This window comes from Schistocerca gregaria, chromosome 4 (assembly GCF_023897955.1).
Source record: "Schistocerca gregaria isolate iqSchGreg1 chromosome 4, iqSchGreg1.2, whole genome shotgun sequence".
NCBI classification, from domain to species: domain Eukaryota; kingdom Metazoa; phylum Arthropoda; class Insecta; order Orthoptera; family Acrididae; genus Schistocerca; species Schistocerca gregaria.
In genome coordinates this window covers 122,843,464-122,869,325 of record NC_064923.1, presented here as the reverse complement: position 1 = coordinate 122,869,325, position 25,862 = coordinate 122,843,464, and positions in this window count along the sequence as shown.

Here is a 25,862-nt window from a genome sequence, read left to right as displayed (position 1 = left end):
GTACCCTAACAATTACCATGGTGTCTCACAAGCTTAAATGTCAAGGTGAAAACAGAGTGTTTAATAAAGAATGGGAAGAAGAATTATTTTTTATAGAGCGCCAAAACAACATGTCCTTTGTATCAAATAATACTCTCACAGTTCGGAGCCAGTAATCTGAAACGTTATCATGACAGAGACGACGGTGGTTTCAGCAAAGGGAAAATTTAAAAAGTCAGTTTAAAGTTACATTCTTGCGTAAAAGCAAGGAGATTTAACAAGCGAAGTTGGCTTTGTCTTCGCTTGTAACACTGCAAAAGTAATGAAACCTTGCACATGGATTTTATCAAAAAGAACTAAGCACAAGGCTATTTTTTGTAGACGCCTGACAATAAGAAATTGCAAAATGTGGTTGACGAAATTCCCGCGTTAGTCATATCTGCGTGGATCTTTTAGCCACAAAAAAAGCTTTGTGTTTTCTGTAATGGCTTGGACGAGTCTACATATATAGAAGATCAAACCTTGCAACCAGGCATGTTCGTTTTGAAATTTTAAAGATTTTCTGCTTTAATAAAATAAAAAACTTCTTCGTTTATGTTATCTATTAGGCTCTAAATAATGTGACCGTCTTCCAATTAGGTTCGTAAGTTTGAGGCTTCCAAAGAGACGGCAATGGCCGCCATAAAATGGCGGGGAATATTGTGTTGTCAGTAGAGAAGCAGTAGGAACACAAAGGGTCAGGTCAGTCAGGAATACTCAGTAACTTCAAACGTGGATTAGTCATTGGGTGTCACCTAACATATTCATCACGGACAATTCAACCCTTGTAAACTGCCAAAGTGAACTGTAGGTGATGTGATTGTGAATTGGAAACGCGAAGGAACAACCATAGCTTAGCCAAGAGCAGGCAAACCTCATGAACTGACGGACACGGATCACCGAGCAAGCAAAACCAGAAATACTGAATTACGTTTTCAAAAGTTTCTCTACACAGCAAAATCAAGGAGATATGACTAATTTAATTCTCTCGCCACTGCAAAGATTAGTGAAATAGATATTAACATTAGTGACACTGAGAAAAAGTTGAAATCGTTAAAACTGAACAAAACACCAAAGCGCGAGAACACCCTATCAAAGTTCTATACTGAATTTGCTGCTGAGTTAGCCCTTCTTTTATTCATAAAATGCCGTAGAAACCTCCAACAAAAGCACAGATCACTACCGTCTACAAGAAGGTTAGCTGAAGGTATCCACAAAACGACCGCCCAATATCCTCGACAGCCATTTGTTGCAGAATTTTAGAACATATTCTGAGCTCAAATGTAATCAGGTACCTCGAACACAAGATCTCCCTAAGCAACCGGCATGGATTTCCAATCGATCACGTAAACACGACTTGCACTTTTCTCGCATGACATCCTGGAAGCTATGGACAGTCAGACAGATGCAATAGTTCTCGGCTTCCGAGAAACATTTAACTCAGTGCCATATACACGCTCATTACAGCAAGCACGATCTTATGGAGTATCAAACAATATTTAAAACACAGTCTGTGCGGAAGCACCTGACCTACGTCACAGCACCAGTTCATCGTCAGACAAATCAATAGCTCTGAGGCGGGACCAGCTGAGGATTGTAAAATATTCTCTCTTTTTAAGTGAGTTTGTACTTTTACTATTAATCTGGCTACGTAATTAGTAGCATACTAGATGTGACGCTCTCGAATCACACGTACTACTCAATGTCAAATTGTTCTAAATAACCGAACACTAGTAGGCACTGGACAATGAACTTCACGGTAGCGACCACTACCCTATATCCTATATGCATCCATCTGCCTCATGGAGCAGATCTCGAAGAGAAGCCACCGAGATGGTTGTTCAAAACGGCTAACTGGATACTTTACAGGTAGTTAGTGGTTTTCGAGCAGTGTTAGGACTTCCAGATCTGGGTGGAACACATTACAGCTGTGATTCACCATGGTGCTGATGAATCCATTCCAAAGTCAACGGAAACGTCTAGGAGGCGACCTGTCCCTTGGTGGAATGATGAGTGTCGTTCTGCAATGAGGCACAAGAGTGCGGCCATGTGGAGATCCAATCGATTCCCTACAGATGAGAATCTTGCAAACTTTCGAATGGCTCATGCGAAGACGAGGCGAATAATTCGGGAGAGTAAGCAGAGGTCTTGGCAAGAGTTCCTGAACTACATCAACAGGTCCACATCCGCAAGTAAAGTATGGGAAGCCATTACAAGGATCCCAAGGCGCAGCTGTCGACCGCTAATAGCAACTATAGCAATACAGAGGTCTCTCACAATATTGCGAGAGACATAGCTCAGACAATTGCCAATTCTAACAAGGATCCTACAATGGCCGATTCTAACAAGGATCCTACTTTCCGTCGTTATCAGGAGACACGGGAAAAGGATGACTTTGATTTCCGTTCCACCAACAGGGAGGAATACATCTAACGTTTCTCTCTATGGGAGCTAGATTCCGCATTATGATACGACAGCTACAAACGCACTGATAACCTACAGCCTGCTGAAACAGTTGGACCGACGGTCGAAGGACGTCCTCCTTCATCTCTTTAATGAAATTTGGATGACGGGCGACTTTCCTAACTCGTGGATATAATCTGTTTTAAAGCCAATATTAAAACCAGGGAGGGATCGGATGGACCCCGGTTTCTACCGTAGTATTAGCCTGACAAGCTGCATAGGAAACACGCGTATAATCAATCGACGCCTAGTACTATAAGTTCTCGAAACCAGATCCCTACCACTCAGTCACATCCAGTGTGAGTTCAGGACGTATCACTCCACGACCGATAACCTAACCCTCCTCAAAGCAGAAATTCAACAAGCATTCCTTCATAAGCAATACCTTATCGGTGTTTTCTTCGATTTGGAAAAGGCCCACGATACTTCCTGGAGGCATAATATTTTGTTGCAGATCTATCAAAAATGGCTCTGAGCACTATGGGACTTAACTTCTGAGGTCATCAGTCCCCTAGAACTTAGAACTACTTAAACCTAACTACCCTAAGGACGTCACACACATCCATGCCCGAGGCAGGATTCGAACCTGCGACTGTAGCTGCAGCTCTATCAGTGGGGATCCCTGGACGTCTACTCACCTTCTTGTGTCCTTTCTGTCGGACAGATATTTCAGCTACAAGATTGGGAATGTCCTGTCTGACGGTTTTAAGCAAGAGATTGGTGTCCCTCAAAGGAGTGTTTTAAGTGTCACGGCATTCGCCATTGCAATAAACGCTCTTATGTCCACAATGTGACGTCCTGTAATAGGTTCCTTGTCTGTGGACAACTTCTCCATCTTCTGTGCATCCTCCAGCCTCGCAACGACTATTTGGCAATTGCGACTGACGATCAGGCGGTTGGAGGAATGCTCTTACACCACAGGTTTTAATTTTTTTTTTTGGAGAAAATTGTTTGTGTTTATTGTAATTATTGCCGCTTTCTGTTTAATCAACCTGTTTTAAAACTGGGTGACACTGCTCCCACTTTTCAAGAAAAGATGAAATATCTGGGCCTTACTTTTAATGAGAGGTTAAAACGGCTGCCACACCTTAAAGAACTGAAACTTAGATGACTCATGGCCTTAAACACCCTTAAATGTGTGAGTCATTGGTCTTGGGGAGCCGACTGGGCACGTCTGCTCCAACTTTATAAGGCCTTTGTGCGATCCCAACTTGAATTCAGATGCCAGATTTATAAATCAGAAAGGTCTCCGTACCTGAACATGCTGGATGCAGTTCATCACGAGGCTATTAGGCTGTCAACAAGGGGCTATCGGACGAGCCCTATTGTTAGCTTGTTTGAGGAGGCTTGTGATCCTCCACTGTCTGTCCGACAGGTCCTTCTCGTAGTACACCAAGCATAAAGGGCACAGTTAGTTCGTTCCTACATCGCCAGCATCCTGCTGCGTTGTACAGGCGCCACTGTAACGGCTGTTCGATCATCGGCCGCAAGCAACAAGACCATTTGGGATTTGTTCACGGAAGAGCCTTGATTATTACAGATGGGAGTACTAAACGGCAAATCCAGGGGTGCAATAGAGCACAACTCTGGCTACTACGAAGGCCGAGATTGCTTTTAGATCTGACTGCTTGCAGGAAGCATTGAACCTCAGACCTTATTTGTAAAATTAAACTTAAGGAGATGTTAAGTAGGCACCTAGATTTTATTACTATAAACGGACAGTTCCAAGCAGGGAGATTTCCTCGGTTGTTCTGTCGTTTTCCCCAACTTTGTTCTCAGTATAGGGCTCCCAAAGCAGTTTTCAGTTTATTACGTGGCACTATTTGCTATCGTGAAAGCAATGGAGGAAATGAGACGGCGTCACGACAAGCCGTTCCTCATCTGCCCAGAGTCTCAAAGTCCCCTTCTCGGTATTGGACGGATGTACCCAGCAGATCGGATCGTGAAACAAGTGCAGGGTGCTCCCCTTCTCTTGCAAAGGCAAGACAAGGAAATCATTTTCTGGTAGATTCCAGGGCACATAGAGATTCAGGGAAAGGAGGCTTCCTCCCTTCCCCCTCCTGCTCAGTGTTCAGTCCCCCTGCAGACATGTCACTTCTGTTGTGACCAGAAAGGCCATGTGTTGATGGGTGGCTCAGCGGCTGGAAGTAAGGAATAATAAACTGCGTTGCATTAAAAACTGTGGTTTACCTTCTTTCGCCCGTAACGGTTTGAAGAAGTAGCCCCTACACGGCTTAGAGTGGTACTTTGCCTATTGATACATGGCTTCCTCTTACGTCGGGAGGAGCCCCCAGTATGTCAGAGATGAGGGACACATTTGTCAGTACGACATATCTTAACTCAGTGTGTTTCATATGTCGACCTGAGGGTTCAACTGGGTCTCCCACAGGATGTTCCATCTATTTTAACTGATAACGAGGCGAGTGTTGTTCGTGTTTTAAGATATTGTATGGTGTTCGGAATTCTTCCCAAAATATTTAGTGTCAGATCTCATGTATTATAGAATGGCTGGGTCACTTATTATTTACAAGTAGTCATCCACCCGCGGTTATCTGCTCCTTTTTTAACAGTGTCTTTTATTCTGCTGTGTCTCGTTGGAATTTTATTAGTGCCTTTTCTGAAGCTCACCTTATTGGGGTTGCCTTTTGATTCTTGTGGGGGGATGAAACTTGGTTTTCCGTTTGATTGATCTTTTTTCGTACATTTTCACAATGTTCATAGGTGTATCATTAATGTAAGGGCGCTGATGACCTTGCTGTTAAGCGCTCTCCGCCGTAAATCAACATCATCATCATCATCATCAAAGCGAACTACCATTATGTACCACAGCAGCAAATCAATATTGCCCACAGTACCATACATTTCCTAGTCAGAAGGAAACAATCACGGACAGTATTTTTTCTTCATATGTGCCAATCAAAACACAAATTATTGAAAAACTTGTGAATCTTCTTGCTGAACTTCCCAAGGCCAATCACCGAACACGGAATCGACAAACTCATTAGCTGTACAGCAGGCAATTGCTAATATTTTATCCATAAAAAAATACATTTAATGAAAATTTTACAGTGGAACGCCCGCACAGCAATCTCAAACAAGGATACTTTAGAGCATGAACTTTTTCCGAAAAATGTCGATATCGTGGCGATTTGTGAAACGTGGTTCAAATTGGAATCAGATACCGTATTTTACGGACTATAAGATGCTCTGGACTATAATACGCACTTTAGTTTTTAAGCGTTTTTTAAAAAAAAATTTTTTTTGACCATTTTTATTTTTAAATTGGAAAGCAAGACTAAAAAAGAAGTTCTTAGTTTATACAAATCACTAAAAATCTCATCTGAACCTTCTTCTTCTTCCTCATCGTCGTATCGTTGTCCTGTTCATACATAAGATGGTCGTCACCGCCGTCGAATGCGTTGCTTATCCCGCGCATCTTGAAAGTTTTAACAATAATATCTTCTCTCACTCTACACGACGACTGTTTTATCCACTGACACACTTGTTTGATTGGAGCCCGTTTTAAAGCTTCCTCCGGGATGAATTCATGTAGGATTTCATCCATCATCCGTTTGTTCCATGATGGCTCGAAACAGCATATCCAGACACTCCGGGATGATGATGGCACTGAAACAGAGGATGACACGCGTAAAGCTGAAATACTAAACACCTTTTTTCCAAAGCTGTTTCACAGAGGAAGACCGCACTGCAGTTCCATCTCTAAATCCTAGCACAAACGAAAAAATGGCTGACATCGAAATAAGTGTCCAAGGAATAGAAAAGCAACTGGAATCACTCAACAGAGGATAGTCCACTGGACCTGAGGGGATACCAATTCGATTCTACACAGAGTACGCGAAAGAACTTGCCCCCCTTCCAACAGGCATGTAAGGCAAGTCGCTATAGGAACGGAAGGTTCCAAATGATTGGAAAAGAGCACAGGTAGTCCCAGTCTTCAAGAAGAGTCGTCCAGCAGATGCGCAAAACTATAGGCCTATATTTCTGACGTCGATCTGTTGTAGAATTTTAGAAAATGTTTTTTGCTCGAGTATCATGTCGTTTTTGGAAACCCGGAATCTACTCTGTAGGAATCAGCATGGATTCCAGAAAAAGCGATCGTGTGAGACCCAACTCGCTTTATTTGTTCATGAGACCCAGAAAATATTAGATACAGGCTCCTAGGTAGATGCTATTTTCCTTGACTTCCGGAAGGCGTTCGATACAGTTCCGCACTGTCGCCTGATAAACAAAGTAAGAGCCTACGGAATATCAGACCAGCTGTGTGGCTGGATTGAAGAGTTTTTAGCAAACAGAACACAGCATGATGTTATCAATGGAGAGACGTCTACAGACGTTGGAGTGGCCTCTGGCGTGCCAGAGGGGAGTGTTATAGGACCATTGCTTTTCACAATATATATAAATGACCTAGTAGATAGCGTCGGAAGTTCCATGCGGCTCTTCGCGGATGATGCTGTAGTATACAGAGAAGTTGCAGCATTAGAAAATTGTAGCTAAATGCAGGAAGATGTGTAGCGGATAGGCACTTGGTGCAGGGAATGGCAACTGACCCTTAACATAGAAAGAAGGATCCTTAATTGTTTGATTACATGATAGCGGAACAAACACTGGTAGCAGTTACTTCTGTAAAATATCTGGGAGTATGTGTACGGAACGATTTGAAGTGGAATGATCATATAAAATTAATTGTTGGTAAGGCGGGTGCCAGGTTGAGATTCATTGGGAGAGTCCTTAGAAAATGTAGTCCATCAACAAAGGAGGTGGATTACAAAACACTCGTTCGATCTATACTTGAGTATTGCTCATCAGTGTGGGATCCGTACCAGGTCGGGTTGACAGAGGAGATAGAGAAGATCCGTAGAAGAGCGGCACGTTTCGTCACAGGGTTATTTGGTAAGCGTGATAGCGTTACGGAGATGTTTAGCAAACTCAAGTGGCAGACTCTGCAAGAGAGGCGATCTGCATCGCGTCGTAGCTTGCTGTCCAGGTTTCGAGAGGGTGCTTTTCTGGATGATGTATCGAATATATTGCTTCCCCCTACTTATACCTCCCGAGGAGATCACGGATGTAAAATTAGAGAGATTCGAGCGCGCACGGAGGCTTTTAGACAGTCGTTCATCCCGAGAACCATACGCGACTGGAACAGGAAAGGGAGGTAATGACAGTGGCACGTAAAGTGCCCTCCGCCACACACCGTTGGGTGGCTTGCGGAGTATAAATGTAGATGTAGATATACTTCAAATACTTACTTGTCGAGACGTCAAGAGCTTGCAATTGTGAAGTAAATAATCACGGAATGAGAGCAAGCTCTGTATTTGCCTGTCTCTGTTTCTCTTTCATTTAATTTTTCGAATGACCACTAAACTGATCTGGCATAAAAAGAGAACTCTTCTTCAATAAAGCACCTTTCCTTCTCTTCCACATTCTGTTAATACTTAATTTCATATCACCTTCGTCCACGCAATCCTGGTCACGTACTTGAACAACAAAACCTGGCAGTATCTCAGACGGTATTGGCATTGTTTTTCGCTTGAAAATTATCGCTGTATTAAATTTAGTACTATGAGCACAAGACAAGAGGACAACAATACAGTGCATTTTTCATGTCCATTTGTTTTTAAGAGCAACAGCACGCGGAAAAATTTTTGCTACTTTTAAAAATAGGATGCCAAAGATACATGATTCCTTAAACTCCAAAAGAAGTCTTAGTGGAAAAGATGCTGTGAAAAGCTTGCAAGAAATACCCCTCTCTCAGAGGTCAGGGCAAAGATAAGAAGAATCAACAATAAACCTCTACTGCCAAATTCTATAAGAAATTGACTTGAAGGCTTCGCAGATATTATTGCTCCTCCACCAGCAGAAGAGAAACATTATAGTTTGAAAAGACTATTCGCGAAGCAGCACAGGCATGTAGTGAATTATTTACAAAATCTTTTACAATCCAAGAATTAGAAATTGTACTTAAATGCTCTGCTTACACGGCACCGGGAAATGATCAAATAAATTATCCTGTGATATCCAACTTACCAATAGCAGCAAAAAAGCTTAGGCTATTGTTACAGATCTTTCATATAATATGGGCACATAGTGAAACTCCTCAAGAATGGACCACACAAATTATTGTACCTATACTAAGGCCCAGCAAAGCTCTTTCAAAAGCAGATTCATATTGTCCAGTTGCACTGTCATCGTGTTTAGCAGAGATTTTTGAACGCCTTCTCAAATTACTCGTACGTTTCGAGTGGTGACTAGAACATAATAAAATTTTACCCGTGTCGCAGAATGGCTTTCGGATAGGGAGGAGCGCTATTGATTACTTAAATACCCTCACGATCTACATTGAAAAACCATTCGACGAAAAAGGTTATCTTACAGCTTAATTCTTCGATATATAAGGGGCACATGACTCTTGCAGATGTTTGACCACATAGGTGTCGCACACTTTGTCTTCGTTTTCTTCAGATTTGTTTACACCGCAGAACTGTTTACACTGGAATGCAGAACTACAGTGTATAGTAGACCCTTCTCAGAGTGGAAAGGAGCTAATCTTTGCCTCCTTATGTATGCCTTATTTATAGCACCTTTGGAAAACATACACTCCTGGAAATTGAAATAAGAACACCGTGAATTCATTGTCCCAGGAAGGGGAAACTTTATTGACACATTCCTGGGGTCAGATACATCACATGATCACACTGACAGAACCACAGGCACATAGACACAGGCAACAGAGCATGCACAATGTCGGCACTAGTACTGTGTATATCCACCTTTCGCAGCAATGCAGGCTGCTATTCTCCCATGGAGACGATCGTAGAGATGCTGGATGTAGTCCTGTGGAACGGCTTGCAATGCCACTTCCACCTGGCGCCTCAGTTGGACCAGCGTTCGTGCTGGACGTGCAAACCGCGTGAGACGACGCTTCATCCAGTCCCAAACATGCTCAATGGGGGACAGATCCGGAGATCTTGCTGGCCAGGGTAGTTGACTTACACCTTCTAGAGCACGTTGGGTGGCACGGGATACATGCGGACGTGCATTGTCCTGTTGGAACAGCAAGTTCCCTTGCCGGTCTAGGAATGGTAGAACGATGGGTTCGATGACGGTTTGGATGTACCGTGCACTATTCAGTGTCCCCTCGACAATCACCAGAGGTGTACGGCCAGTGTAGAAGATAGCTCCCCACACCATGATGCCGGGTGTTGGCCCTGTGTGCGTCGGTCGTATGCAGTCCTGATTGTGGCGATCACCTGCACGGCGCCAAACACGCATACGACCGTCATTGGCACCAAGGCAGAAGCGACTCTCATCGCTGAAGACGACACGTCTCCATTCGTCCCTCCATTCACGCCTGTCGCGACACCACTGGAGGCGGGCTGCACGATGTTGGGGCGTGAGAGGAAGACGGCCTAACGGTGTGCGGGACCGTAGCCCAGCTTCATGGAGAAGGTTGCGAATGGTCCTCGCCGATACCCCAGGAGCAACAGTGTCCCTAATTTGCTGGGAAGTGGCGGTGCGGTCCCCTACGGCACTGCGTAGGATCCTACGGTCTTGGCGTGCATCCGTGCGTCGCTGCGGTCCGGTCCCAGGTCGACGGGCACGTGCACCTTCCGCCGACCACTGGCGACAACATCGATGTACTGTGGAGACCTCACGCCCCACGTGTTGGGCAATTCGGCGGTACGTCCACCCGGCCTCCCGCATGCCCACTATACGCCCTCGCTCAAAGTCCGTCAACTGCACATACGGTTCACGTCCACGCTGTCGCGGCATGCTACCAGTGTTAAAGACTGCGATGGAGCTCCGTATGCCACGGCAAACTTGCTGACACTGACGGTGGCGGTGCACAAATGCTGCGCAGCTAGCGCCATTCGACAGCCAACACCGCGGTTCCTGGTGTGTCCGCTGTGCCGTGCGTGTGATCATTGCTTGTACAGCCCTCTCGCAGTGTCCGGAGCAAGTATGGTGGGTCTGACACACCGGTGTCAATGTGTTCTTTTTCCATTTCCAGGAGTGTATTTGGTCCCACTATTCACGTGCTACAATACACATATGATTTCTCCATATACAGGGTGTTACAAAAAGGTACGGGCAAACTTTCAGGAAACATTCCTCACACACAAATAAAGAAAAGATGTAATGTGTACATGTGTCCGGAATTCATGGTGTTCTTATTTCAATTTCCAGGAGTGTATATTATAACTATTAAGGTAAATGCATTGTTTGTTCTCTATTAAAATCTTTCATTTGCCAACTATGCCTATCAGTAGTTAGTGCCTTCCATAGTTTGAATCTTTTATTTAGCTCGCAGTACTTGCGCTCGCTGTATTGCAGTAGTTTGAGTAACGAAGATTTTTGTGAGGTAAGTGATTTGTGAAACGTATAGGTTAATGTTAGTCAGGGCCATTCTTTTGTAGGGATTTTTGAAAGTCAGATTGCGTTTCTCTAAAAATAATGTGTGTCAGTTTAAGCACAGTCTTGCACAATTTTTCAAAGGGGACGTTTCAACATGTCCACATAACACATTTTCTTTCTTTGTGTGCGAGGAATGCTTCCTGAAAGTTTGGCCATACCTTTTTGTAACACCCTGTATACAGCATCCGCCAGCCTGGAAGTGTGTTGCTCATGGATGAATAATGCCGCTGATCTATAGTCTGAATGGTTACTGACGAATGGTCTCAATTTGCCCTATTCAGAAATCTTCTGTAGTTTTCTTTACAGCATAACGTCGAACATGCCCAATGAATACGATTAGCCTGAGACCTTTTAGATATAATTTCTGAACATCATCAAAGATATTGGGGCTTTTTCTTGATACTAAAATGCTAAGTGCATCTCAATACCGGGCCATTAAGTAGTGCCTAGAAGCAATGAAAACGATGCCAACTAATGCCCTCATAAGAGAAGCCAAATATACGCCTCTTGACACCAGTAGAGAACTACTTTCTAAAATGTTTCTGCTTCAAAGATCTGTAGTAATTAATCACCTGATCACAGTTAAAGCTAAGTGGTCGCAGAAAGAAGATATTCAGATGAACACAAACGAACACTAGTGTTAGTAACGGGCTCCCAGTGTCTGAAATTTACGTTCCCTTTTACATGGTAGGATCGAATATTATCAACGTTCAGTAAAGAATATGAACAGCTGTTGTCAACCTGAAATTTTTTATCTACGAGACATAATGGGTCAAGCGCTTAGAGCCAATATGGAAGTAATTACCTAGAAATCGAAAGACCGATTTATTTACATATGTACTGACAGATCCAAAACTCATGAGGGAGTTGTCTGCGCATATTACTTAGGTTGCAGATAGCTTAAAAGTTTTTATTATCGCAATTAAGTAGTATTTACACTGCAGAAGTAACAGCAGTTAAAGAAGCAGTCAAGTTTGGAATTGAAAAAGGGAACAAAACACCAGTTTTGACTGACTGTACAAGTGCGTTGGAACAATTAGAAAATCACACATGGAAAGCTGATAACAGTTGTATCTACGATGTGGTGCAACTAATAACGAAAACCAACAACGAAAATAAATCCGTACATCTAACGTGAAGGGACACTCAGGTATCGGCTTAAAAAAGTAGTAGATGGTTTTGCAAAACAAAGCATCAAAGAAGGGAAGCCGATATTTACACAACTTCCAGATTTTGACTTTCTCCATGTTAAAAAAAAGGCATCCTCAGGATTGGAGTGATAAACTCTCCCACATGCAGTGAATGTCCAAAAGACATTGGAGACCTTGACCATATCATTTTGGGATGTTCCAAATATGCTTCACATCAAAATAAACTGCGAAAAAACCTTGTCAAAAGAAAAATTCCCTTATCAATAAATATTAAAATATTAATGAGTGAGAACAACCTTAAAATCAGTAGTTTAATAGCATTTTACCAACAAGAGATGGAGATAAAGTTCTGACATATAAAACACTGAATTTGTAATTGTAATTTAGTAATTTATCAATGTACAAAGTAGATGCATACTGAAAATTTAAACTTAAGTCACTAATCCAAGCAACTGTAATGGCTGTACAAAAAGCTAAAAAATTAATTACAATAAATTACATCAGTCACATCTGTAATCGCTGGATACGATGCTAAAGTAAATTACATTCAAGTCATTTACCCTATTCTGAGTTAATATCTTCATGGGACTCAAGTAAGAAGGAATTTCAACTTTCTTTATATGCAGCAGTTTTTACAACGAACCTCCACTTTAAAAAAAAAAAAGAAAAAAAACATTGAATGTAGCTTCCAGTACAAGCTGGTCGTATTGTCAGAGATAATTTAATTTTTGCGAGGGTCTTTCATTAATAACTGTGTGATATGACAGATTTTCACCTATTACAAACATGACATACTACAAGCAAAGGAAACTAATCCTCACCTATGGGATCGAATCACATAGCAGAAACAAAACAAATACCGAAGCGTCACGGCCACTTTTCAATTACAAGTATATAATTCAAATCAAAATTCAGCCTCTTCAGGCGCGGACAGATCAGGAACCCACTAACAATATCTAATTTAGTTACGATCACTTGTCACACAGTGCATTCTCAAATTACAAAATAGCCACACGTCGTCTCTCGTCATGGCTCCAAAGTCTCTATGTGCTCTAGGATAGATCTCAACTTTGAAAATGCCAAGTGCTTTATGCGCTACTAAATAATAAAATTTCTTGATTACTTCTCGTTAGTAACCGTCACAAAAACAGTCTATTCACCTTGAGAAGTTACCTCTATCGGATATACCAAATCTCCATCAATCTCCAAACAAAAATAAAGCTCACGATTACATGCCTTAAAGTGGGCCTGCAGTTCCACTAGCTTTAGATACAGGAAACAATTGGAAACTCTATCCGACAAAGTCAAAAATGCATTCCTATACTCCAGGAAACTAAATCAATGAGTACCACATACGTGAACCTGTTTCTTCAATTTAATTGTTAGCATCGTCTCTTAAACAGATCTCCCTAATGCACTAACTTCCCTGATAATAAACACCAGAACCTATTTTCCTGGAATCCACCAAAATTCCAAGCTAGCTTGATCCCGCACAGTGTGGTAACCGCAGTCTCTTTGGGCAATTAGATTTATCTGCACCGAGGCAAGTAGTTTCTGACCACGGTCCTCCAAATAAGACGATATTCCTTGTTTCGTGGCCAAGTTGGGAACTTTCTCTCTATGTTAACCGTAGAGTGAACCATACTTTGAGACAAACATCTAGCGATTCTGTAATTTCACAATAATAAAATCACTGCAAGGGATGGCTGTCACAGATTCATGTAGCGGCCAGGTCGCGATGCTGATGGACGATCTTTGAAATCAGCTGTAACCAACATATTCTCTCTGCTTCACTGTATAGCTTCAATGCGCAGACACCCTCGTACTGATTTTCTCCAACAAAGTTACTTACATACGAACGCTTAAACAACCCTTTTATTTATTTATGTTTTCTCACATGACTTTGCAAAAGGTGGAGATGAAAAGAAAACTACTTTCGTATGGCGTAACCTTTTGAGACAATGGGACACAGCATGTTAGCTTGGATGGAGTGTCATCGGCAGTTGTAGAAGTGACTTGAGGTGTGCTGCAGGGAAATGTTTGGACCTGTGCTGTTCATGTTGTATATTAATGACCTTGCATACAATATTAATAGTAACAACAGAATTTGTGCAGATGATTAATTTATCTATAATGAAATATTGTCTGGAAAAAGTTGCATAAATACACAGCCAGAGTTGTTCACAAAATTTCAGTGTGTGCATAAATTATGTACTTGCTTTAAATGTCTGATGATTGACATTTAAAGCAAGGGGATCGATGACCGTCGCAGTCTGGTCCCTTTAATCCCACAACCAGCTAACCATTTAAAGCAAGTACATAAAGTACATAATTCATGCACACATTGAAATTATATATATATACACTCCTGGAAATGGAAAAAAGAACACATTGACACCGGTGTGTCAGACCCACCATACTTGCTCCGGACACTGCGAGAGGGCTGTACAAGCAATGATCACACGCACGGCACAGCGGACACACCAGGAACCGCGGTGTTGGCCGTCGAATGGCGCTAGCTGCGCAGCATTTGTGCACCGCCGCCGTCAGTGTCAGCCAGTTTGCCGTGGCATACGGAGCTCCATCGCAGTCTTTAACACTGGTAGCATGCCGCGACAGCGTGGACGTGAACCGTATGTGCAGTTGACGGACTTTGAGCGAGGGCGTATAGTGGGCATGCGGGAGGCCGGGTGGACGTACCGCCGAATTGCCCAACACGTGGGGCGTGAGGTCTCCACAGTACATCGATGTTGTCGCCAGTGGTCGGCGGAAGGTGCACGTGCCCGTCGACCTGGGACCGGACCGCAGCGACGCACGGATGCACGCCAAGACCGTAGGATCCTACGCAGTGCCGTAGGGGACCGCACCGCCACTTCCCAGAAAATTAGGGACACTGTTGCTCCTGGGGTATCGGCGAGGACAATTCGCAACCGTCTCCATGAAGCTGGGCTACGGTCCCGCACACCGTTAGGCCGTCTTCCGCTCACGCCCCAACATCGTGCAGCCCACCTCCAGTGGTGTCGCGACAGGCGTGAATGGAGGGACGAATTGAGACGTGTCGTCTTCAACGATGAGAGTCGCTTCTGCCTTGGTGCCAATGACGGTCGTATGCGTGTTTGGCGCCGTGCAGGTGAGCGCCACAATCAGGACTGCATACGACCGAGGCACACAGGGCCAACACCCGGCATCATGGTGTGGGGAGCGATCTTCTACACTGGCCGTACACCTCTGGTGATTGTCGAGGGGACACTGAATAGTGCACGGTACATCCAAACCGTCATCGAACCCATCGTTCTACCATTCCTAGACCGGCAAGGGAACTTGCTGTTCCAACAGGACAATGCACGTCCGTATGTATCCCGTGCCACCCAACGTGCTCTAGAAGGTGTAAGTCAACTACCCTGGCCAGCAAGATCTCCGGGTCTGTCCCCCATTGAGCATGTTTGGGACTGGATGAAGCGTCGTCTCACGCGGTTTGCACGTCCAGCACGAACGCTGGTCCAACTGAGGCGCCAGGTGGAAGTGGCATTGCAAGCCGTTCCACAGGACTACATCCAGCATCTCTACGATCGTCTCCATGGGAGAATAGCAGCCTGCATTGCTGCGAAAGGTGGATATACACTGTACTAGTGCCGACATTGTGCATGCTCTGTTGCCTGTGTCTATGTGCCTGTGGTTCTGTCAGTGTGATCATGTGATGTATCTGACCGCAGGAATGTGTCAATAAAGTTACCCTTTCCTGGGACAATGAATTCACGGTGTTCTTATTTCAATTTCCAGGAGTGTATAATGTTCAGACATTTAAAGCAAGTACATAATTTATGCACACGGAAATTTTGTCAAGAACACAAAGAACGAAACATGTCTAGCCTGAAGGGGGAAACCAGATGGGGCTATGGTTGGCCCGCTAGGTGGCGCTGCCATAGGTCAAACTATCAACTGCGTTTTTTAAAATAGGAACCCCCATTTTTATTACATATTCCTGTAGTTTGTAAAGAAAATTGCCATCGATAAAATGGGGGCCAATTATCCTTTTTCCAATAATTCGGCACCATACATTAACCAGCCAAGGTCGCTGATGTTCCACTTGTCGCAGCCGTCGTGGATTTTCCGTTGCCCAAAATTATACCGGTTTATGTTACCGCTGTTGGTGAATGACGCTTCGTCGCTAAACCGAATTTCTCTTGTGCCCAGTGGTAGAATTGTACACGACGACCAAAGTCGTCGCGTTGCAATTCCTAGTGCATAGAAATATGGTACGGGTGCAATCGACGTTGATGTAGCATTCTCAACACTGCCGTTTTTGAGATTCCCGATTCTCGTGCAGTTTCTCGGCTACTGATGTGCGGATTAGCCGCGACAGCAGCTAAAACACCTACTTGGGCATTATCACTTGTTACCGTTTCACATGTGGCTGAACACTCCCTGTTTCCTTAAATAACGTAACTATCCGGCGAGCGGTCCGAAAACTTGGAAACAAAAGAACAATTCGGAGTAGGAATTAAAATCCATGGAGAAGAAATTAAAACTTTGAGGTTGGCCGATGACACTGTAATTCTGTCACAGACAGCAAAGGACCTGGAAGAGCAGGTGAACGGAATGGACAATGTCTTGAAAGGAGGGTATAAGACGAACATCAACAAAAGCAAAACAAGGATAATGGACTGTAGTCGAATTAAATCGTCTGACGCTGCGGGAATTAGATTATGAAACGAGAGGCTTAAAAAAGTAAATGATTTTTGCTATTTGGGGAGCAACATAACTGATGATGGTCGAAGTAGAGAGGATATAAAATGTAGACTGGCAATGGCAAGGAAAGCGTTTCTGAAGAAGAGAAATTTGTTAACATCGAGTATAGATTTAAGTTTGTGAAAGTATTTGTAATAGTTTAGACAAGAAGAAAATAGAAGCTTTCGAAATGTGGTGCTACAGAAGAATGCTGAAGATTAGATTGGTAGATCACGTAACTAATGAGGAGGTATTGAATAGAATTGGGGAGAAGAGAAATTTGTGGCACAACTTGACTAGGAGAAGGGATCGGTTGGTAGGACATGTTCTGAGGCATCAAGGGATCACCAATTTAGTATTGGAGGGCAGCGTGGTGGGTAAAAATTGTAGAGGGAGACCAAGAGATGAATACACTAAGCAGATTCAGAAGGATGTAGGTTGCAGTAGGTACTGGGAGATGAAGAGGCTTGCACAGGATAGAGTAGCATGGAGAGCTGCACCAAACCAGTCTCAGGACTGGAGACCACAATAACAACAACAATCCACACATCAACACGATATCGACCTTTTCCGCTATTGGTAAACGGCCTATTTTAACACGGGTAATGTATCACGAAGCAAATACCGTCCGCACTGACGGATGGAAGCTTCGCATTTTTTCAACATTATTCGGCAAGGGCTCATAGGGCCAATGTTTCTTTGCACGCAATACGCTATGCGTTCGATGAAAATGCCGACACGGTAGCTCAGCGCTATGTCTATTACAGTGCCATCTATCACAAAGCGAAAAAAGTGGTCCAACTAAAACATTCATATTTCTTTACGTACTACACGAATACGTAATAATAAGTGGGGGTTTCTATTTAAAACAACGCAGTTGATATCCGTTTGACCTATGGCAGAGCCATCTAGCTGGCTTATCAATGGACCACCATATACACTCCTGGAAATTGAAATAAGAACACCGTGAATTCATTGTCCCAGGAAGGGGAAACTTTATTGACACATACCTGGGGTCAGATACAGCACATGATCACACTGACAGAACCACAGGCACATAGACACAGGCAACAGAGCATACACAAGGTCGGCACTAGTACAGTGTATATCCACCTTTCGCAGCAATGCAGGCTGCTATTCTCCCATGGAGACGATCGTAGAGATGCTGGATGTAGTCCTGTGGAACGGCTTGACATGCCATTTCCACCTGGAGCCTCAGTTGGACCAGCGTTCGTGCTGGACGTGCAGACCGCGTGAGACGACGCTTCATCCAGTCCCAAACATGCTCAATGGGGGACAGATCCGGAGATCTTGCTGACCAGGGTAGTTGACTTACACCTTCTAGAGCACGTTGGGTGGCACGGGATACATACGGACGTGCATTGTCCTGTTGGAACAGCAAGTTCCCTTGCCGGTCTAGGAATGGTAGAACGATGGGTTCGATGACGGTTTGGATGTACCGTGCACTATTCAGTGTCCCCTCGACGATCACCAGAGGTGTACGGCCAGTGTAGGAGATCGCTCCCCACACCATGATGCCGGGTGTTGGCCCTGTGTGCGTCGGTCGTATGCAGTCCTGATTGTGGCGCTCACCTGCACGGCGCCAAACACGCATACGACCGTCATTGGCACCAAGGCAGAAGCGACTCTCATCGCTGAAGACGACACGTCTCCATTCGTCCCTCCATTCACGCCTGTCGCGACACCACTGGAGGTGGGCTGCACGATGTTGGGGCGTGAGCGGAAGACGGCCTAACGGTGTGCGGGACCGTAGCCCAGCTTCATGGAGACGGTTGCGAATTGTCCTCGCCGATACCCCAGGAGCAACAGTGTCCCTAATTTGCTGGGATGTGGCGGTGCGGTCACCTACGGCACTGCGTAGGATCCTACGGTCTTGGCGTGCATCCGTGCGTCGCTGCGGTCCGGTCCCAGGTCGACGGGCACGTGCACCTTCCGCTGACCACTGGCGACAACATCGATGTACTATGGAGACCTCACGCCCCACGTGTTGAGTAATTCGGCGGTACGTCCACCCGGCCTCCCGCATGCCCACTATACGCCCTCGCTCAAAGTCCGTCAACTGCACATACGGTTCACGTCCACGCTGTCGCGGCATGCTACTAGTTTTAAAGACTGCGATGGAGCTCCGTATGCCACGGCAAACTGGCTGACACTGACGGCGGCGGTGCACAAATGCTGCGCAGCTAGCGCCATTCGACGGCCAACACCGCGGTTCCTGGTGTGTCCGCTGTGCCGTGCGTGTGATCATTGCTTGTACAGCCCTCTCGCAGTGTCCGGAGCAAGTATGGTGGGTCTGACACACCGGTGTCAATGTGTTCTTTTTTCCATTTCCATATATATATATATATATATATATATATATATATATATATATATATATATATATATATATATATATGAGTCACTAACTGTTGCCACCTAGTATAACTCCGAAAGAATGATAGTAGCTGAGAAGTCTGTGGGACAAATGTTGCATGGGACAACGAGGGCCATAATATGACGTTGGTTTTTTTGTTGCTAGGTGGGGTCAACTTTGTTTTTTAAAATGGGATGCTATAGTTTGGTACTTATTTTCTGGTAGCAGCTATCGAGACGAATCCAATGATGTGTAAAAGTAACGTCTTTGAAGGTCAACGAAGGTCACAAAGGTGGCATGAATATCCATTTACAGAAGGTGTTCGAAGTGATGACCATTGGTATCACTGCAGTGCTGCAATCTTCTTATCATGAATTGAGTGGCAGACTTCAGATTGTTGATAGAATACTAAGGATGTGCAATCAAAGTGCAAAGGAAATTGCTTACAAAACATTAGAGATCCCTATCCTAGAATATCACTCAAGGGTTTGACGTCCGCAGCAAACAAGAATATTGAATGGATTTATACAAGGCAGCGTGAATGGCCATAGGTTTGTTTGATCCATGGGAAAGTGTCACAGGAATGCTGAAAAAACTTAAATGTAAAACAGTATAAGACAGAAAAACTATCTCAAGAAAGTCTACTTAAGATTTTCAAGAACCAATTTTAAATGATGACTCTAGGAATTTACCGCAACCCCGTATGTAACAGTCCTGTAGGGACCGCCATGCTCTTGACAATGAGTAGGAGTGCACCTTCAACTTTGCATCAAGAATGTGCGCCGGCCCATCTTCGGTCTCTAGCTAGCGACAAAATGTATGAAATCATCATGTCTTGCCCCCTCTCCTAAGCTGCTTCGTTAATCCCATCCCCCTCCGTGTACCTTCCCTTCGCCTCCCCTCTCCTAAACCACATCACTTTCTAGCAAAGAGGCCAATTACACAGCTTGTAACAAAGGAAGCACCCATCACACGCACTTCAGATTTAGTGTTAGGAGGACCCAATGGACAAATTGTTAAAAACTGAACACAGATCACGCATGAAAAACGAAGAAAGTGTACTGAAGTGTGAATAAAGCAAGATAGAAACAGTGAACGGTCCAAGCTCAAGAAGTGCAACATCGAGCATGATAGAATAGCAATGGCGTCGTCGTTAAGTGGTCACGGTAATGGAAATGAGCGTTAGACGTCATTGGCCGGGAAGCACCTTACATGGTAGGTCCGGCTGCCTTGGTGCAGGCCTTATTACATTCGACGACACATTGGGTGTCCTGCGTGACGGATGGAGATAAAATGATGATGAACACAACACAACACTCAGTCCCTGAGCGGATAAAATCCCCGACCCAGCCGGGAATCGAACCCGCCACGCTGAGCATTCAGCTATCGGGGCAGACAGTGGTCACGGTGTCGGACTGCAACGCGGGCGAACCATGTTCAGAGCTCCCTCATGCCAATATTTTTTTTCTTTTTTTTTTTCACAAAATTATGGACCGTCCGTCTGGTCATTGCCCTGTCTGTTCGCTGTAATCAAGTTTGTGACAGAATCGTGGTGTAACGTCCTTTAGCAACAGCGAGGTGTAAGGAAGAGACCTGCAATGAAGGTGTATTCTGCACAACTACTCTGTTAGCAGCCAAAAAGAAGTAGCTTTCGAATGGTAAGCGCAAACGTTTTGATGACAAGGCGACAAGTCAACCGAATCCTCCACTGGAAAATACGTATGGTGTGTCATGTGCGTCATTAATGATAGTATGTGTGTCATATTATGACTGGAATCTCTTAACGACGCACCTAATTGGTACGGTGAGTGAGTGAGTGAGATATGCCTCCTTGCCTGACTTTGGTGTTCGTATGAATGTGAATGCGGTCACTCCCAAGGAAATGATGAAAACATAGTAGTGTGTCACATAAGCTGTAAGAAATGAACGCAAGTTTCACAATCACCCAGTTTTCCTTGTGCTCTATCAAAACACATGTTTTTAATGTTTCTAAAGTTGCGTTTCATTTTGAATGTTTTGACTCTTGAATTCCTTTGTTGTAACGTAGTTCACCCCCCCATGAACCATGGACCTTGCCGTTGGTGGGGAGGCTTGCGTGCCTCAGCGATACAGATGGCCGTACCGTAGGTGCAACCACAACGGAGGGGTATCTGTTGAGAGGCCAGACAAACGTGTGGTTCCTGAAGAGGGGCAGCAGCCTTTTCAGTAGTTGCAGGGGCAACAGTCTGGATGATTGACTGATCTGGCCTTGCAACATTAACCAAAACGGCGTTGCTGTGCTGGTACTGCGAACGGCTGAAAGCAAGGGGAAACTACAGCCGTAATTTTTCCCGAGGACATGCAGCTTTACTGTATGATTAAATGATGATGGCATCCTCTTGGGTAAAATATTCCGGAGGTAAAATAGTCCCCCATTCGGATCTCCGGGCGGGGACTACTCAGGAGGATGTCGTTATCAGGAGAAAGAAAACTGGCGTTCTACGGATCGGAGCGTGGAATGTCAGGTCCCTTAATCGGGCAGGCAGGTTAGAAAATTTAAAAAGGGAAATGGATAGGTTAAAGTTGGATATAGTGGGAATTAGTGAAGTTCGGTGGCAGGAGGAACAAGACTTCTGGTCAGGTGATTACAGGGTTATAAACACAAAATCAAATAGGGGTAATGCAGGAGTAGGTTTAATAATGAATAGGAAAGTAGGAATGCGGGTAAGCTACTACAAACAGCATAGTGAACGCATTATTGTGGCCAAGATAGATACGAAGCCCACACCTACTACAGTAGTACAAGTTTATATGCCAACTAGCTCTGCAGATGACGAAGAAATTGAAGAAATGTACGATGAAATAAAAGAAATTATTCAGATAGTGAAGGGAGACGAAAATTTAATAGTAATGGGTGACTGGAATTCGAGTGTAGGAAAAGGGAGAGAAGGAAACATAGTAGGTGAATATGGATTGGGGCTAAGAAATGAAAGAGGAAGCCGCCTAGTAGAATTTTGTACAGAGCACAACTTAGTCATAGGTAACACTTGGTTTAAGAATCATGAAAGAAGGTTGTATACGTGGAAGAACCCTGGAGATACTAAAAGGTATCAGATAGATTATATAATGGTAAGACAGAGATTTAGGAACCAGGTTTTAAGTTGTAAGACATTTCCAGGGGCAGATGTGGACTCTGACCACAATCTATTGGTTATGACCTGTAGATTAAAACTGAAGAAACTGCAAAAATGTGGGAAACTAAGGAGATGGGACCTGGATAAACTGAAAGAACCAGAGGTTGTACAGAGTTTCAGGGAGAGCATAAGGGAACAATTGACAGGAATAGGGGAAAGAAATACAGTAGAAGAAGAATGGGTAGCTCTGAGGGATGAAGTAGTGAAGGCAGCAGAGGATAAAGTAGGTAAAAAGACGAGGGCTGCTAGAAATCCTTGGGTAACAGAAGAAATATTGAATTTAATTGATGAAAGGAGAAAATATAAAAATGCATTAAATGAAGCAAGCAAAAAGGAATACAAACGTCTCAAAAATGAGATCGACAGGAAGTGCAAAATGGCTAAACAGGGATGGCTAGAGGACAAATGTAAGGATGTAGAAGCTTATCTCACTAGGGGTAAGATAGATACTGCCTACAGGAAAATTAAAGAGACCTTTGGAGAGAAGAGAACCACGTGTATGAATATCAAGAGCTCAGATGGCAACCCAGTTCTAAGCAAAGAAGGGAAGGCAGAAAGGTGGAAGGAGTATATAGAAGGTTTATACAAGGGTGATGTACTTGAGGTCAATATTATGGAAATGGAAGAGGATGTAGATGAAGACGAAATGGGTGATACGATATTGCGTGAAGAGTTTGACAGAGCACTGAAAGACCTGAGTCGGAACAAGGCCCCCGGAGTAGACAACATTCCATTAGAACTACTGGCGGCCTTGGGAGAGCCAGTCCTGACAAAACTCTACCAGCTGGTGAGCAAGATGTATGAGACAGGCGAAATACCCTCAGACTTCAAGAAGAATATAATAATTCCAATCCCAAAGAAAGCAGGTGCTGACAGATGTGAAAATTACCGAACTATCAGTTTAATAAGTCACAGCTGCAAAATACTAACGCGAATTCTTTACAGACGAATGGAAAAACTGGTAGATGCGGACCTCGGGGAGGATCAGTTTGGATTCCGTCGAAATGTTGGAACACGTGAGGCAATACTGACCTTACGACTTATCTTAGAAGAAAGATTAAGAAAAGGGAAACCTACGTTTCTAGCATTTGTAGACTTAGAGAAAGCTTTTGACAATGTTGACTGGAATACTCTTTTTCAAATTCTAAAGGTGGCAGGGGTAAAATACAGGGTGCGAAAGGCTATTTACAATTTGTACAGAAACCAGATGGCAGTCATAAGAGTCGAGGGGCATGAAAGGGAAGCAGTGGTTGGGAAAGGAGTGAGACAGGGTTGTAGCCTCTCCCCGATGTTATTCAATCTGTATATTGAGCAAGCAGTAAAGGAAACAAAAGAAAAATTTGGAGTAGGTATTAAAATTCATGGAGACGAAGTAAAAACTTTGAGGTTCGCCGATGACATTGTAATTCTGTCAGAGACGGCAAAGGACTTGGAAGAGCAGTTGAACGGAATGGACAGTGTCTTGAAAGGAGGATATAAGATGAACATCAACAAAAGCAAAACGAGGATAATGGAATGTAGTCAAATTAAATCGGGTGATGCTGAGGGAATTAGATTAGGAAATGAGACACTTAAACTAGTAAAGGAGTTTTGCTATTTAGGAAGTAAAATAACTGATGATGGTCGAAGTAGAGAGGATATAAAATGTAGACTGGCAATGGCAAGGAAAGCGTTTCTGAAGAAGAGAAATTTGTTAACATCGAATATAGATTTAAGTGTCAGGAAGTCATTTCTGAAAATATTTGTTTGGAGTGTAGCCATGTATGGAAGTGAGACATGGACGATAACTAGTTTGGACAAGAAGAGAATAGAAGCTTTCGAAATGTGGTGCTACAGAAGAATACTGAAGATAAGGTGGATAGATCATGTAACTAATGAGGAGGTATTGAATAGGATTGGGGAGAAGAGAAGTTTGTGGCACAACTTGACTAGAAGAAGGGATCGGTTGGTGGGACATGTTTTGAGGCATCAAGGGATCACAAATTTAGCATTGGAGGGCAGTGTGGAGGGTAAAAATCGTAGAGGGAGACCGAGAGATGAGTACACTAAGCAGATTCAGAAGGATGTAGGTTGCAGTAGGTACTGGGAGATGAAGAAGCTTGCACAGGATAGAGTAGCATGGAGAGCTGCATCAAACCAGTCTCAGGACTGAAGACCACAACAACAACAACAACAACAACGTAGTTCACACCCCCACTTAGTTGTTGTTTTCATTTCTTTCAGATGTCACAGTTCAGATTTCTAAAGTGTTCTGATATTGAGAAGGCTATTTGACTGTGTAAATCACAATATCCTTTTAAGTAAATTAGAATATTATAGTGTAACAGGAAACGCTGCAAAATGGTTCAAATCTTATATCTCTGGCAGGAAACAAAGAGTGTTATTAGGAAAGAGACATGTATCAAGCTATCAGGCATCATCCAACTGGGAACTAATTACATGTGCGGTCCCACAAAGTACCATTTTAGGGCCCTTACCTCTTCTAGTGTATATCAATGACCTTTCATCAGTAACATTACCATAAGACAAGTTCGTTTTGTTTGCCGATGATACAAACATTGCAATAAATACCAATTAAGTGTAGTCTTAGAAAGGTCAGCTACTAAAATATTTGTGGACATTAATCACTGGTTCCTAGCCAATTCTTTGTCACTAAACTTTGAAAAAACACGCCACATGCAGTTCAGAACTTATAAGAGGAGTCCCACGAATATGTGCCTAACATACGATGACAAGCAGATAGAAGAAGTGCACAGTGTTAAATTCTTGGGATTACAGCTTGATAATAAATTCAACTGGGAGGAGCACATCACAGAACTGCTGAAGCATCGTGACAAATCTCTATTAGCAATGCGAATTGTGTCAGACATAGGGGATATAAAATGAAAAAGCTGGCATACTATGCTTACTTTCATTCCATGTCATATGGGATTATTTTTTGGGGCAATTCATCAAGCCAAGCTAAAGTTTTCTGGGCACAAAAATGTGCAGTAAGAGTTGTATGTGGAGTAAACTCAAGAACATCCTGCAGAAGCCTGTTTAGGGAACTAGGGATACTAACTACTGCTTCCCAATATATTTATTCCTTAATGAATTTTGTCATTAAAAATATATCACTTTTTCAAACCAACAGCTCAATTCATGGAATCAGTACTAGAAATAATAATAATCTTCACAAGGATTTAAAGTCACTTAGTCTTGTACAAAAAGGTGTGCACTATTCAGGAACACACATTTTCAATATTTTGCCAGCAGCCATAAAAAGCTTAACAACCAATGAAATTCAGTTTAAGAGAAGCATAAAGGATTTATTGGAGGCAAACTCCTACTCCATTGATGAATTTCTCAGTAGAACCAACTGATTTGTATATATTCTGCACAATTTCAGTGCAGTAATGTGTTCATTGTAAATAAGTGTGTGTGTGTGTGTGTGTGTGTTTGTTTGAGTTGTAAATATTTGTCATTTATTGTTGTTTTTCTGACATGTTATACATCCTGGAGGACCTCCTCACTACGGAC